This window comes from Manis javanica, chromosome 8, assembly GCF_040802235.1.
Source record: "Manis javanica isolate MJ-LG chromosome 8, MJ_LKY, whole genome shotgun sequence".
NCBI lineage: Eukaryota > Metazoa > Chordata > Mammalia > Pholidota > Manidae > Manis > Manis javanica.
In genome coordinates, this window is record NC_133163.1 from 45,403,226 (window position 1) to 45,416,715 (window position 13,490).

Sequence of the window (13,490 nt, forward strand, 5' to 3'; positions counted from 1 at the left end):
TTAAGTCAATGATTTATATGACCAGAAGTATCTGAAGGCCGAGTTGGTTGGTAGACTGCTGTCTCTCAGTATCCTTTCCTATCTCCTTGGTATGATCCTGCTTGGATAGGCTTAAAGAAAAATTACTGAAAACGGGCAGCTTCATACTTATCTAATTTCTGATCTATTATTTTGCTGGAACTTCCATCAACAAGGCAATTTCTAGAATACACTTTCCTAACTTTAAAGGGTTGAGAGAGAACTTTGGAGCTTATAGAACTTAGTCTTCTCTTTATAGACATGTATGGATAAAGTAAAGGTTCCTGTGGCCAGGATTCTCACCTGGCCCTGGTTGGCTAGCTCACTACACAAGTGTGGGCAATACATCATTATTGACTTTATATAAAGAGCCCTGCCCAGGGCTCTGGGCAACACGGTGGCATGGCCGCAAGGCTGCAGGAGAGCAGAGCAGAGGCTGGAGTAGTGGCAGTGCCCAGGACAGAGACTGGGATGGCTGTGCGGGTAGAAGGGCCCAGAGGCAGAGACCAGCTTGCTGCGTGCAGATTCACTCTGAGTGGACAGGATTCTAGTGATTGACCTGCCACTGTGGGAATAAAGTTGGGTATAACACTTTCACCCTAAGAACATTCTACTGTCATTTTATGGTCACATTGAATCCATAGTGAACTTGCCTGGGACTGAAACCCATTGGCAAGACAACTGGCGAGAGCTGACAGGGTTCATTGTTGACCAGGGAAAAGAACAGGCTGCCCTCATGGGAGGGGTGTTTCAGCAGGCTGCACTTATGGACGGGGAGACACTCAGGTGTCTGTTGTGGACATGTGGTACTGTGAAGGCATAGAGGACTGGGGTCCACCCCAAGAGAAAGGAAATTTGTTGCTGACTGAAATGGCATCACTACGAAGTGCTGTGTAAATGGTAAAAGATGTCATGGTGGCCCGAGAGGAAGCAGCACAAGAAGGAGCAGTCGCCTGAGAAGCAGGAGTATGGGATAGCAGGCTGCCAGTGGGGCAGGTGAAGGATGTAGTTAATGGAGCAGTCAGCCCCAGAAGTGGAGGAGCGGAGGTTTGACAAACGGGTGAGGGTGGAGGCCTGGTCTGTGCCAGAGGCATCAGCCCCTCCTCGGTTGAGACCCCACCTGGTTGAAAGCTGGTGGAAAGCCAGAAGGACTCCGCAACGCTGGCTCTTCCAGGAGAGGTGCAGCCCCCTCCTCAGCTTGTGGAGCGCTCCATGCTCTGCTTCTGTCCTCAGGATCAAGCACAAAAGAAATACAGTCTGCTTCTCGAAGGAAGAATTTAAAGGGCCCCATGAAGGTCACGGGGACCCAGATGTGGGTTGGTTTGAAAAGGCAGGAGCAGACAGAGAGAAATTGGACTGGAGCTGTGGCAACAACTGAGACTGGAGCAGCGGTTCTGGCTGCTGAGGATGAAGCAGAAAGCAGAGATAAGCAGCAAGATCAGCCTGTGTGTCTGCAAGACTTTCTGCTGGAGAGGCTGGAGAAGGTGGGTATTGTAAGGCCCACCCATGGTCCTTTTGGTTAACTCCTTTGAGTAGAACTGGTTTGAATCCAGCCAGGGTGACCACTTGGTGGCAATGGTTCTCCTCAGGCTTGGGGTTTATTATAATTTGTCATAATTTTTATTATTTGTATGTTGTATTATGTTGTTATGAAATTTGGTTACAATGCTCTAGCTTCCTTGCACAGGGACCATTGCAGAGGATTGATGGCGTATAGATTGAGAGGTGAGAGTCCTGGAGGGGTGGAGTTGGATAAAATGAAGGTTCCTGTGGCCAGGATTCTCACCTGACCCTGGCTGGCTAGCTCACTACACACATGTGGGCAATACGTCGTTATTGACTCTGGGTGACACAGTGGCAGGGCTGCAAGGCTGCAGGAGAGCAGAGAAGACAACAGAGACTGGGACGGCTGTGCGGGCAGAGAGGCCCAGAGGCAGAGACCGGCTTGCTGCGTGCAGATTCACTCTGAGTGGATGGGATTCTAGTGATTGACCTGCCACCATGGAAATAAAGTTGGGTATAAACCTTTTCACCCCAAGAATGTTCTACTGTCATTTCTTTGGTCATATTGAATCCATAGTGAACTTGCCCGGGGCTGAAACCCATTAGCAAGACAAAGAAAACCTGCCCAAAGAAAATCTGGGGTTAGGAATTCTGGATAAGTAGCCAACAAAGTCTACTACACTTGGATGTGAGCAAATATGATAGAATACAATGCTTCAAGCAAGAACAACAAAATGAACAACAAAAAAATCTTCTTTTTTGCACTCAATGGTTATAAACTGACTTACAAAGTAAAGTGGCTATCTTGTGAAGAAACAGCGATCTTCAGGGGCTTGAAAAGAAAGCATCTACCTCCTGTCAGTCCAGTAAGAGGCTTAGCTCCAGGACAGGAAGCAGGTAACTTGGGAAGATCTGGGGTGGGGGCGGGGAGGCCCAGGAAGCGTGTGGAGGCTGCCAGGCTCCTGGCAGCCTTGTAAACCCCCGAGTCTTGCTGAGTGAGAGCGGGATTCTGTGGGGAGGGGACGGAAGCCAGTGTGCCGGGAGGGGAGCAAACGCTAACTGAGCAGAGCAGGAACGGGCTCTGAGGCCTGAGGTGGTTTTTATTATTATTTTTGGTTTATTTTCAGGAAGCTCAGGGAATTCCTGTCCTTGAAAGCAGCATTTCTTGTATTGGAAAACAACTATCTAGAAAGCCCTAAATACTTTTCAAGTTTTGACTCTCCTCACCACCGGTGCATTTCCACTCCAAGGAAAATGCTACCTTCTGCTTACTTGAAACTTCCACTTTCAATATTTGATAAATTTGAGTTCTATTTTCTATAGACTCACAAAAGAATTTTTTGAGATGCACATGGTCTCTGAACCTCAGGAGTTTTGCCATTTATAGAAAATAGGACATGCTTACCTGAGAAACAACTATACTGAGTCAACCAGCTGATATTCCTAAATCCGTGTTTTACTATTTGTCTGAGAGGTCAGAAAGAATGGTGACTATCTTATAATTATGCTGTGGGATAGGCAGTATGGGCTTTGATGTACAACAAACAAGCCAGAAAATCAGATTTGAATCTCAGCTTTACTCTCTTCTCACCATATGACATTTAAAGTTGACTGAATCTGGGACTCAGTATTCCTCATCTGGAAAGTGGGCATTAAATACCTACTCCTCTTCCCTCATCTCCAGGATACCCTCAATATTCAGTACATGTTGGCTGCTTTCCATCCCCACCAAATAAATGTCCCTGTGTCTGAATATACAATAAGAAAAATAATCTACCCACCCAATATATCAAACATTCGCAAAGAAATCTGTAAGCCAAACATACTGTGTGTATGTATATATGTAAGAGAATATAATTAGATATTCATTTATAGTATAAATGTTAACATGGAGTTTTTATAACTTATTATATCCTGAGTTTTAAATCACAGAGACAGAATTTTATAGCTGAAAGAGGCTTAGCTTTAAGGTCCAAGCCATACCTTCTCTGCAGCCAGTGTGGTCTTTCTCTGATCGTGTCATTTCCCTGCTTTAACCCTTGGGATTCTTAATTTTTGTTCTGTAAAAACAGGAACCTATCTCTTTTGTTTACTATTCTGGTAACCCCAGAACCTAGAAAAATGCCTGGCCCATAATAAAGTTAATAAACAGTTTCTGAAGGAATGAATAAAGTCCAAATTCCCTTTGGTGCTATAGAAGGCTTGGCCCCTGCCTCCCTTTCCATCTCCCCTATTGCTCACTCTCCAGTTTTCTTTTCACAAACCAAATATGCTAAGCTGGTTGCAGTCTCCCAAGGGGCCATGGCAGTTCTCCTTCTGGCTTTAGCCCGTACTGCTCCATCTGCCTGGGGCACTGCTCCTGTGACGCTCTGTGCGTGTACACACTTAGCCTTGCTAACATCTATTGGTCCTTTACGCCTCTGATTTAGATGTCATTTCATCTCCAGTGCACCCCAGAATGAATTAGAAGTCCCTTCTAGGCATTACCATAGCATCTTCTCTTTACTTTTTTATAGCAGTTACCAACTGTACTGAAATTGTCATCTTTCTCTTCCATTAGACTATAAACATCATGAAGGCCAAGCCTGTGTACTGATAACAATTAATAAATATTTACTGAATAAATAAATAAATCTCTGGTTCAAACCTTGCATTTTCTTCTTGAGAAAACAGGGCCAGAGGACGTAGTGACCTTCCAGTGCGACTGTTCTGTGGCATCATGAAAGCTAGGCACTGAATTAAGTTTCTCACTGCTCCGTGTTGGCTGATTTGCTGTAATATTCAGCTAACATTGTTCCACAATAATTTAACATTTGAAAAATGTGGTTAGGAACTCAATCATTTAATTAATTCAAAAGACAGATACAAAAGATTTTTTAAAAAATCCTCAGTTATTTTAAATCACCCATGTCATTGTTTTCCTCCACTCTCCCGGAACTGTTGAAAGAATGTGACATAATAGTGTGCTCACTGTCGGAGGCCTGGGTTTCTGTATGACAGCCAGGATGTAACTCCATTCTGGCAAAATCTGATGTTATCATTCAGGTTTTTGTTGCAGTGAAGTTAGGACATCTTCTTCTGGGAGGATCCTGGTGGAAAAAACATCCAGATATCAGATCCCTCTCTTTAGCAGTGCCAACTAACAGGGCTCTCTGTTAAAATGAGAATCAAGGAAACACACGATGGTAAAAAAAAAAAAGCAGAGGCTTTGAAACTCTGAAGCCCTAGTTAAATCCTAGTTTACCACTTTGCCACCTTGGGCACATTTTCTGTGAGCATTTGTTTCCTCATCTGCAAAATGGGGCTAACAGGACTGGGAAGATAAAATTTAAGGTTTAACCTATTGTAAAGAGCCTAATCTAGTGTCTGGCTATAGGCTCTCTTGAGGTCACTTTTGCAGTTCAGGTGTCCCTGAAGGGCAGAGGTCCTCATCACAGTGCCTGGGCTGGGAACCGAGTAGGTGTTCCATAATGCTGGGTGATTAGTGATCATAAAGGAGAACTATCATCACAGAACAGTCAAATCCTTGTTTCAAAAAAGCTGTGGCTGCTCTGCCTCTTCCTGTCTGTTTCCTGCTGGGAGAGGGGTCGGGATGTGTTTACCTGTGTCTTGTAGACACTATCTTTATGCAGACTGCAGAAAGCACTGCATTCTGGGCATGTTTGTTACAATGAGAGGGGAAGACAGATATTTGCAGACAAGGATCAAAGACTCTCAACAGAATATGTATTTTTCTATCTTTGCTTGCTCAAATGATTGAATTGGGTTAATATAAAAAAAATCGAGGTCTTCCATGAAATGCTTGGTAGACTCACTTGGGCCCTATATCCATAATATGGAAAGTTTGGCTGAACAACAATGAATCCATGGGAACATTGGGAAAGTGGCTGTCTATCCTTCACATAATTTTCTTGGGGTGTTTGGAAAAAAAGTAATACTGACTTGCTTGCTTACTACTCCAGGCCGTACCACTTTCTCCTTAGGCTAACACATACTACTTTTTGAAAGCACATACTCTTAACGTTTATTATGGGCTATCTGGTATTAGTCCTTTGGAGCAAGACTATAAGCTTCCCGAGGGAAAAGATATAATATCAGGTGAAGGAATAGGGTGCACAAAACCCCAAACCACCAGGTCTTTATGTTGAGATGGTACTGGGACTTCTAAGGAGAACAAAATACAATTGTTCATCAATTGTGTGACTCACAGCATCTTCTCTGGTCTTTCAGCAATAGAAGAGCAAGTATTCTCACATTACAGATGGGAGGAAAAAAGACTTACACAAGCTCCAAGGCTTGAGTTGGAGTTACCATGAAAATCTTACCTCTTACCTTTTGCCTTGTGAGAATTCTTTTGGGAAGCGTAGGAGGCATTATAATTTTAAGCCAAAAAATGTGAATTCTAATTTGTTTCTTCTCATTTTTAAAAATGAATGTGGAAAGGAACACTTCTGATAAGCAATGAGACAAAGATACAATATCAGGTGAGGAATGAGGTGCAGAAAAACCAAAATCTTCATCTAATGGATTGAAGCTACCCAGAATTTCACTACATTTTAAAACTTGAGCCCAACAGAATACAAAGGGATGTGTGTCTTACTGCGTATTGAGCATAGGCCATTTAACACTGGGAATTTTTCCAGCAGTGTATTTCAATAACAACAACCCTTCTTGTAACAGTTTGGGCTGGGCACTTTGAAAGTCAATACCGTTCAGTGTCTACTGAAATTGCATATTTGGTCTATGCAAGATATATATATAGGATGACCATATAAATTATCCTCCACACTGGGACGTGTTTTAAGTGGAAGGAGAGCCATTAATTGCACCAGGACAATAGGTATAAAAATTGGGACTATTTCGAGATAACTGTGATGGTAGAAAGTAACAATTACAGAAACACAGATTTGTATAGTCTATTTATAGGAATGCTTATTTTATATATTTATGTGAATATATTTATTTACATAGGCTTAAAAGAATAGGTAATTAAGGTCTTTAAATCACCGTGATGCCGGATTTGAGCTGAATCATCTACACCCTCAATTAGTCCCTTTTGTAACCTCAGTCTTTCATGTGCATATCTGTTGCATGCATTAGCACACGCCAATGCAAGGATCACAACCGTCCTACTTAGAAATTGAATCCATAATCTTGCTGTCATCAGTTTAGTTTGTAACTAGTTTTAGTTTCTGCAGGGCCCTATCAGTGGGTCATATGCTGGACTACAAGATCAAAGCAAAAACCCAGAGGGTTCTGGCCTTTTCTGTAAGGCTCCAGATTCTAGTCCTGTCTTTATCAGTAACTAGCTGTGATTTTTGGCAAGTCACATAACCTCTCTGTGTTTTGGTTCCCTTATCTCTAAAATGGGGGGTAATACTATCTGATGTGCAGACCTCAAAGGTTTTGGAAGGATCCAGTGAGGTGATGTATGTGGAAGGCTTCTGGAAAGTGGTATACATATGTGAATTGTTATCATTATAGAAGAGAAGGGGGACATGAGATGTGAGGGGAAAACAGGCCTTTCAACTCTAGCTGGCCTTGTAGATTAGGCTTGTGCAAACAAATGATGAAAATAAGGCCACGGGAGAGGCATTATACTCTCTTTTATGAATAGGAGTAGGGAGGGAGAGAAAAGGGAGGGCAGGGAATGTAGCCAGCAAGACTCAGAAAAGTTAGGGTAGGATAGCTATGTATATTCTTCCTATATCATTGTTTTTCCCAAGGCCGGTACATGGTGGAGAGGAAATGTTAGACAGCTGGGTTCTTAGGCTCTGAGGGTACACTACCTCATTCCTGATTGAGAAGGTTGGCTTTATTTTACACTGCATTAAAATCAGAACATCATATTTGCCTTTCTTTTGTTGACTTTTTGTCAAGATTAAACAAAATTGTTTATGTAAAATTGCTTTATGAACTATCAATTATGGTACAAAACAATAACTTTATGGGGTGAGTATATTGATACTAGTTGTTATAGTAAGAGCCACATTTATTCTTTTCTTCAAAATGTTTATAACTTGAAAAAAATGTAAAAATATCATATGTGCTTATAAAAACTTAGATATACTAAAAGGTATAATGAAGGAAATAAAAATCACACATCATCCTCCCATTAAGAGATAATTGGCAATATTTTGGTGAGTGGTTTTCTGGATGTTTTTGGTATTTGTGCAAAATTTCTAACAAATTTAAAGTTAAAAATCCTTTATCATTCATTAGTTTGGTCATGATTTTTTATATATTGGTAGATAGAATGCTAATGAGATAGATGGAATGTCTTTTTTCTTGTTCTCTGTACTTTCCTGGGGGAATACAGACAAATAAACAGATAATAACATAATGTGAAGCATGCCATGATGGGGAAGTGACAGGAGCCTTGTAGGAGCATCTCTCTTAGGCTTAGGGAGTCAGGGGAGGCTTCCTTGAGGAAGGATATTTAAATTGAGACCTGAAAGATGACTAGAGTTAACCAGACCCTCGTGGCTGTTGTGATATACCACCCAGAAACCACCTTAAAGACTGAAACATGGTTCTGCTCAGAGGAATTGCCCTCCCTGAGGGAAGCTGCCTTGCTCAAGGTTATCTCTATCTCTAGGGGCAGTTGGGGTAAAGGTCCACCTTCCCGTCTCAACTCAGACATTTCAAAAGGCCTCTCAGTTCCAGAGCTCCTCAGAGGATCAACTGAGGCCTCAGTTAACACCTGAACTACACTTCAGCTTTTCCTTCTACCCAATCTTGCTTCCCTCTCTCTTTACAGATATTGTTCCTGAGCATTGTCCAATAAAAATCCCGTACACAAATAAATCTTCCCTTCAACACAGGCCAAGAGTGGCAGTGATGGTAAGGAGTGTAGGGAGGGTGTTACTAAAAGATGGAATGGCATGTCCAAGGCCTAGAGGTGTTGGAGGAATTTATGTTTTTTACAAAGTCTGCAAAGAGTGAGTGAAGTGAGTAAAAGAGACATGGTTCCTTAGAGGGAGACAAACTCTTGTCATCCACGTCAAGGAGATGAGGAGAGTGGACTCTATCCCAAAGCCAATTGGGAAGCCCTAGAGGGTTGTAAATCATGGGAGAGGCATGCTCTGATTCTCTAATTTGTGTTTTAGAAAGACCATTTTGGCTACAATGGGGCACCATTAATTAAAACCCATTATCATTGATCATTGTATTTTTTTATTAAAATATTGGAGTGATTTGTGACCTCCTTCAGCACTCTACATTGTTATAGAATAAATAACAAACCATATGTCCCCCAGGAAAGTCATGTAAAATGAACACCAGCATTGTGGCAATATTGTGGAACATTTAAAACTCTGAAGGGATCCGACCATAGTTCCTCAGTCTTTTAAAAAAAAAATCTGAGCCACACTGTTTAAATGTTTATTGAGCACCAACTACCTGCGGGAATCCACTGTGCTATTGCTGTGGACCATCAAAGACAAAAGCACAAAGAAGGAAGCCACAGCTGTCTCGTTTACAGCTCCACCATGACACTGTCTGGCAAACAATGAGCCTCAATAAATAATGAGGATATGGAATGAGGAGGTCTCATGGCTGAATCACTTAGTCCTGATGATAGCAAAATGGGGGTAGATAATGGTCTGCCTCTCAAGGTTGTTGTGAGAGGTTAATGAGATAATGTAGGTAAAACACCTACTTCAGAGACTTAATATATAATAAAAATTGGGTTCACTCAAGTAGTTCAAAGATTGTTTGCTATTCTCACTGTTGATAGAAATAAACTAACTGATACAACCAAACTGTTTTTCTCTCTCATCCTCTTTACCTGTAATATCACTTCAAAAGAAAAACATAATTTGCAAACCAGGTTAAAAGATTCATTCACTCAGTTTATTCAGTAGATATTTCTTGAGGGCATCCAAAGTGTGCCCGGCATGGGCTATGCAACACGGAACAGAACACACAGAGTCCCTGTTCTTGTGGAGTTTATAATCTAGAAGGGAGACCTTAAACAAAGAAATCTCAGAAATTGTAACGCAAACAGTCTGTAATTAGAGAAAATAATAGAAAGTAGCTAATTTAATAACAGAAAGGTAAGCCTTCTTGGAAGAAGTGACTTTTAATCTGGGAATTAATAGTAGGAGTTGCATTAAGCATAGGGGATAAAGCATCCTAGGCAGCAGAAAAACCCTGTGCAAAGACTCTGGGGTAGGGAAAAGCCCATCGGAAGGATGGTAAGAAAGCCAGTGTGGCAGAGTACGGGGCAATGAAGCTGGAAAGGAGGCAGGCAGATCTTGAAGGTCCATGGTGGCCACATGGTTTTCCTTTAACCCGACTGAAGGATAGACAAACTGCTGGAAATGTGACTGCTCTCTGGCTGTATCAGAGCAGTCCATGATGCTTGTGAAACAAGAGGGCAGATAAACTGCAGCCTGAAGGGTCAGATCTAAGCCTTGGGAAAAATTGGTTATTTTTTCCCCTCCTGGTCATCATGATAAATGAAAAAGCATATAACAAAGACACTTAGCTGTTTGTTGATAGAGCTGACATATTTGCGGAAGTATGTTGTATGTATTTCTACCTATATTTCTATCCCTAAACAAAGTAGAACTACTAGAAAGCCTTTCTTCTGCTTCTCCTTTTTTTCTCTGGATGTGGTTCTTCCAGCAGGAACAATCAGTGGGAGTAGGGGACAAATAAGAGAGATGCTGCAGTGGTTTCCCAGGGACCAAAGGAGGACTTTCATTGTCTTAATTGTTTGGGTGGTGGCTTGTACACTGGATTTGTTCAGGGAGGCCTCCATTTCCCTCTCAGTGATTAGAACAACCTGTGTTCTGGAATACAGTATTTAAACGGCAAGATTGGCATTGCTATCTTCCAGGATGGAGAAGGCTTAATTAACATTTGAAAATGCTTTGAGATCTTTGGATAAAAGTGTTCTGGAAGCATGCAGTGTTATTATCTTTGGAGTGATATAGGCCACGTGACACAGGAAGTGGCTTTGAAGGAAAGGAAAACCTTTCATCAGGCAAACTCCTTGGGGTGGTTTGAGCCTGTTTTGAGTGACTCAACATGCCCGTGTCATCTCCCTAGACCCTGAATGAAAGGAATAACTTGGCCTATAACTTAGCAACCGCCACTGTCATTAACAGAAAGAATTTAGTAAGCCTATATGTAAAACATTCTACGAGTTATATAGAATCCTAAAGCATTTAGCACAAATAAGCACTGAGTAAATATTAGCTATTGCTATCATTGTTTTCTCGTAAACATAGTTTAAGTCATCTGTACTTGTTTTCTCTGTTCAGTATTCAGTGATAAACCAACCTTACTTCCATTTTAAAGACTTGGAATAGAGCAAAATAAATGTAAATCATTACTGATTGAGGCCTTAATGTGAGAGCTGCAGATAGGGCACCTTCCCTGCTGAAGACCATTCCTGGCAGATAACATTAGCTCGAAGTTGGATACTTAGTCCTTCCCTTTTGTAAAAAGGACTCAAAATAGAAATTGTATTTCCTAACATGTACTTTCCCAATAATTCCTCGGGGTCTTAGTAGACAGGATTTCAGAAAACACTTTAAAGTAGCTCTAATTTATTTAACGATAGAAGTACAGAAAGATTCCATCTTGTCCCTCCTATTGACTTTTCATTATACTTCCTGGAAATGTAGCAGTCAGGACAGTGTGGGAAGTGAATAGGAAGATGATTCACTTGGGAAGACTATATTTTTGAGCAATGTTTCTGTCAACCAAAATTGCCATGTGTATTTATGAAATTAATTTTGCGGGCTAGATAATAAGAGGCTTTTGTTTTGTTTTTTAAATACACACCCGTCTGAAATATGATAATCTGAACCAAGAAAAAGTGTTTTGGGAAGTCGCACAGGAGGAAGAAAATATGGAAAGGCTGTAGGTAAGAGTCGATAACGGGTAAAGACCAGGCCAGGCGGAAGGGATGGCCTGGGGCATGCTGGGAAGGCAGGCGCCTAGGGGCATGCCGGGTAGAGAGGCCACCCAGGGCATGCCGGGAAAAGACTACAGGACGTTTCTCTGCGCGCATGGACGGGGGCCCGAAGTGCGGTGGAGTCAAGCACGAAGCCTACCTGATTAAAGGTTCTTCACACGGCCCATCGCCGTTAGCAGGCGAACCCCCGTGCAAATCCTTTAGCGCTGGAGTCCTCTGCCCTTTCCAGACGGAGTTCCAGCCCAGCCCTGGGACCTGGAAACTCGGGTCTGTAACCTCTCCGTCTGTGACCATCAGGTATAGTTTCTTTCCAGGCTATTTCACATTCCAGTAAATTAGTTTTATCCGCTTTGAAACATTTTGACAAAGAAAGCTCTTTGGTCATCACATGGGTAAAAAAATAACAAGGGATAAAAGGACACGTACTTCATCTAATCAGAAACAAATAACTAAATCTCCCTTGAAAAATGCAGCCTTTCCTGTCCCGTCCTCCATGAAAACATGTATCTTTCACTGCACGGATTCTGAAATTACCGTTCTATAGGCAGACTGGTACAAGTCTTCCTCTCATTTTTTGTATAATTGATGCCAACCTTGACAGAAGATCTCAAAACTTGTTAAGTATGAAGTTGGTAAATGATACTATTGTTTGGGAGGTGGGGTGGAGGTGGGTGGGAGCAGAGGGTTTATCTAGCCAAAAAAAAAAAGGGGGGGTGGGAGAGAATGCACCTTAACCAGGCTCAAATTAACTGAAATGGATCAAAGTAAACAGAGACATCTAAAAGCTTTTGTAAGTTAAAAGTGGCTATCTGCTGCAGGTCCTGCCTCATTAACTGCTGATTGAAGCTCTGTTTGGCCCTCTGAGATACCTAACACCCTAGGCCTATCACCAGATGAACCCCAGTGAGGTGCCTTTGCTTTTCCCCGTGTTGCTTTGCATAGCTCCTTGACCTCAACCTTCTTACAAATGTTTATCCTTCCTACCAGGCAAAGGGAGTAAAAGTTTGTTCTTGAGAATCTTGCTGGGAATTTCACTTCTGACCAATGAGAAATTCCCGGAAAAGAGAAAGGGAAGGCTTAGCTGTGGTCCGCAGAGCTGTATTCTGAAAGGTAGACTTGCAGCGCTGGTGTTTTAAATAAAGCCGCTGCTCAAGAATACGTACGAAAGAGTCCAGTTTGTTTTCCCCTAAGTGTCGGCCTCATTTCCATATGTGGATGGTGAAAGGTGACAATTAGGCCATATGCTTTAAGATACAGATATCCCTTGACTCCTATGGTCCCGGCCGTTCAAGTGGGACAGGGAGCTGAAAAGGAGAGGGTTGTCCAGAAGTAATGGGGGTAGGTTTGGGGCACTGGGGTGGTGAGGGGGAGGTAAGGAGCAGGGCTCTTTGAGTAGGACCAGATAGGTCTCTGTGTAGAGTAGTATTACAGCTCTTTCTCTCATAAACAAGCTGCATGCCTGCTTCTAAAGACCCATCTGGCATAGCTTTGAGAATGGCAATAATTACAAGCTGATGATGGACATGGAAAAAAGCCCTGCTGAGCTAACTCATAAGGAAGTACAGGCCAGGACTGCAGGGAAATTACAGGCTGAAAACCTTTCTAGTTTAGGCCTTTTGGTGTTCTTAATCACAGACCTTAAATGTTGTAATAAACACTGCTGCATTTTATTGACCAACTCCCATGACAGGCAAATCTTTTTCATTTTATTTTATTTTTACCATTTGCTCTTTGGAAGACTGCTCAGCAGTGTTTGTCTAGGCCATGTCAATAGGTTTAGTTTTTCTGCTTATAGGAAAATTAGGAAACCTGAGTGCCTTTTTATTAAGTTAATAAAAATTTGAAAACATATTTCTTAAATTGTTCTCTGAATTCTATGGTACAGATGGAGTCTTAGGCTCAGTGCTTCACCCATAGCATTATAAGATAGGTCTGGCTGTTTAAATCAAGAAGATTAAAGAGGAGAAAAGAAACTTAGGAAGAAGAATCTATACCATCAATAGTGTTTATTGTATAGAAAGAGGTAAAAATCCAAGTT

At 41.9% G+C, this 13,490-nt stretch overlaps 1 long non-coding RNA gene across 1 annotated transcript in view; it reads left to right on the top strand.

Moving 5' to 3' along the window:
* The first annotated feature begins 11,517 nt into the window (after nt 1-11,517).
* Nucleotides 11,518-13,490, top strand: part of LOC140843260 (uncharacterized) — a 64,221-nt gene continuing 62,248 nt past the window's right edge. The window contains exon 1 of the long non-coding RNA XR_012120871.1: nt 11,518-11,749. This is a non-coding gene — a long non-coding RNA (uncharacterized lncRNA). The remainder of the gene's footprint in view (nt 11,750-13,490) is intronic.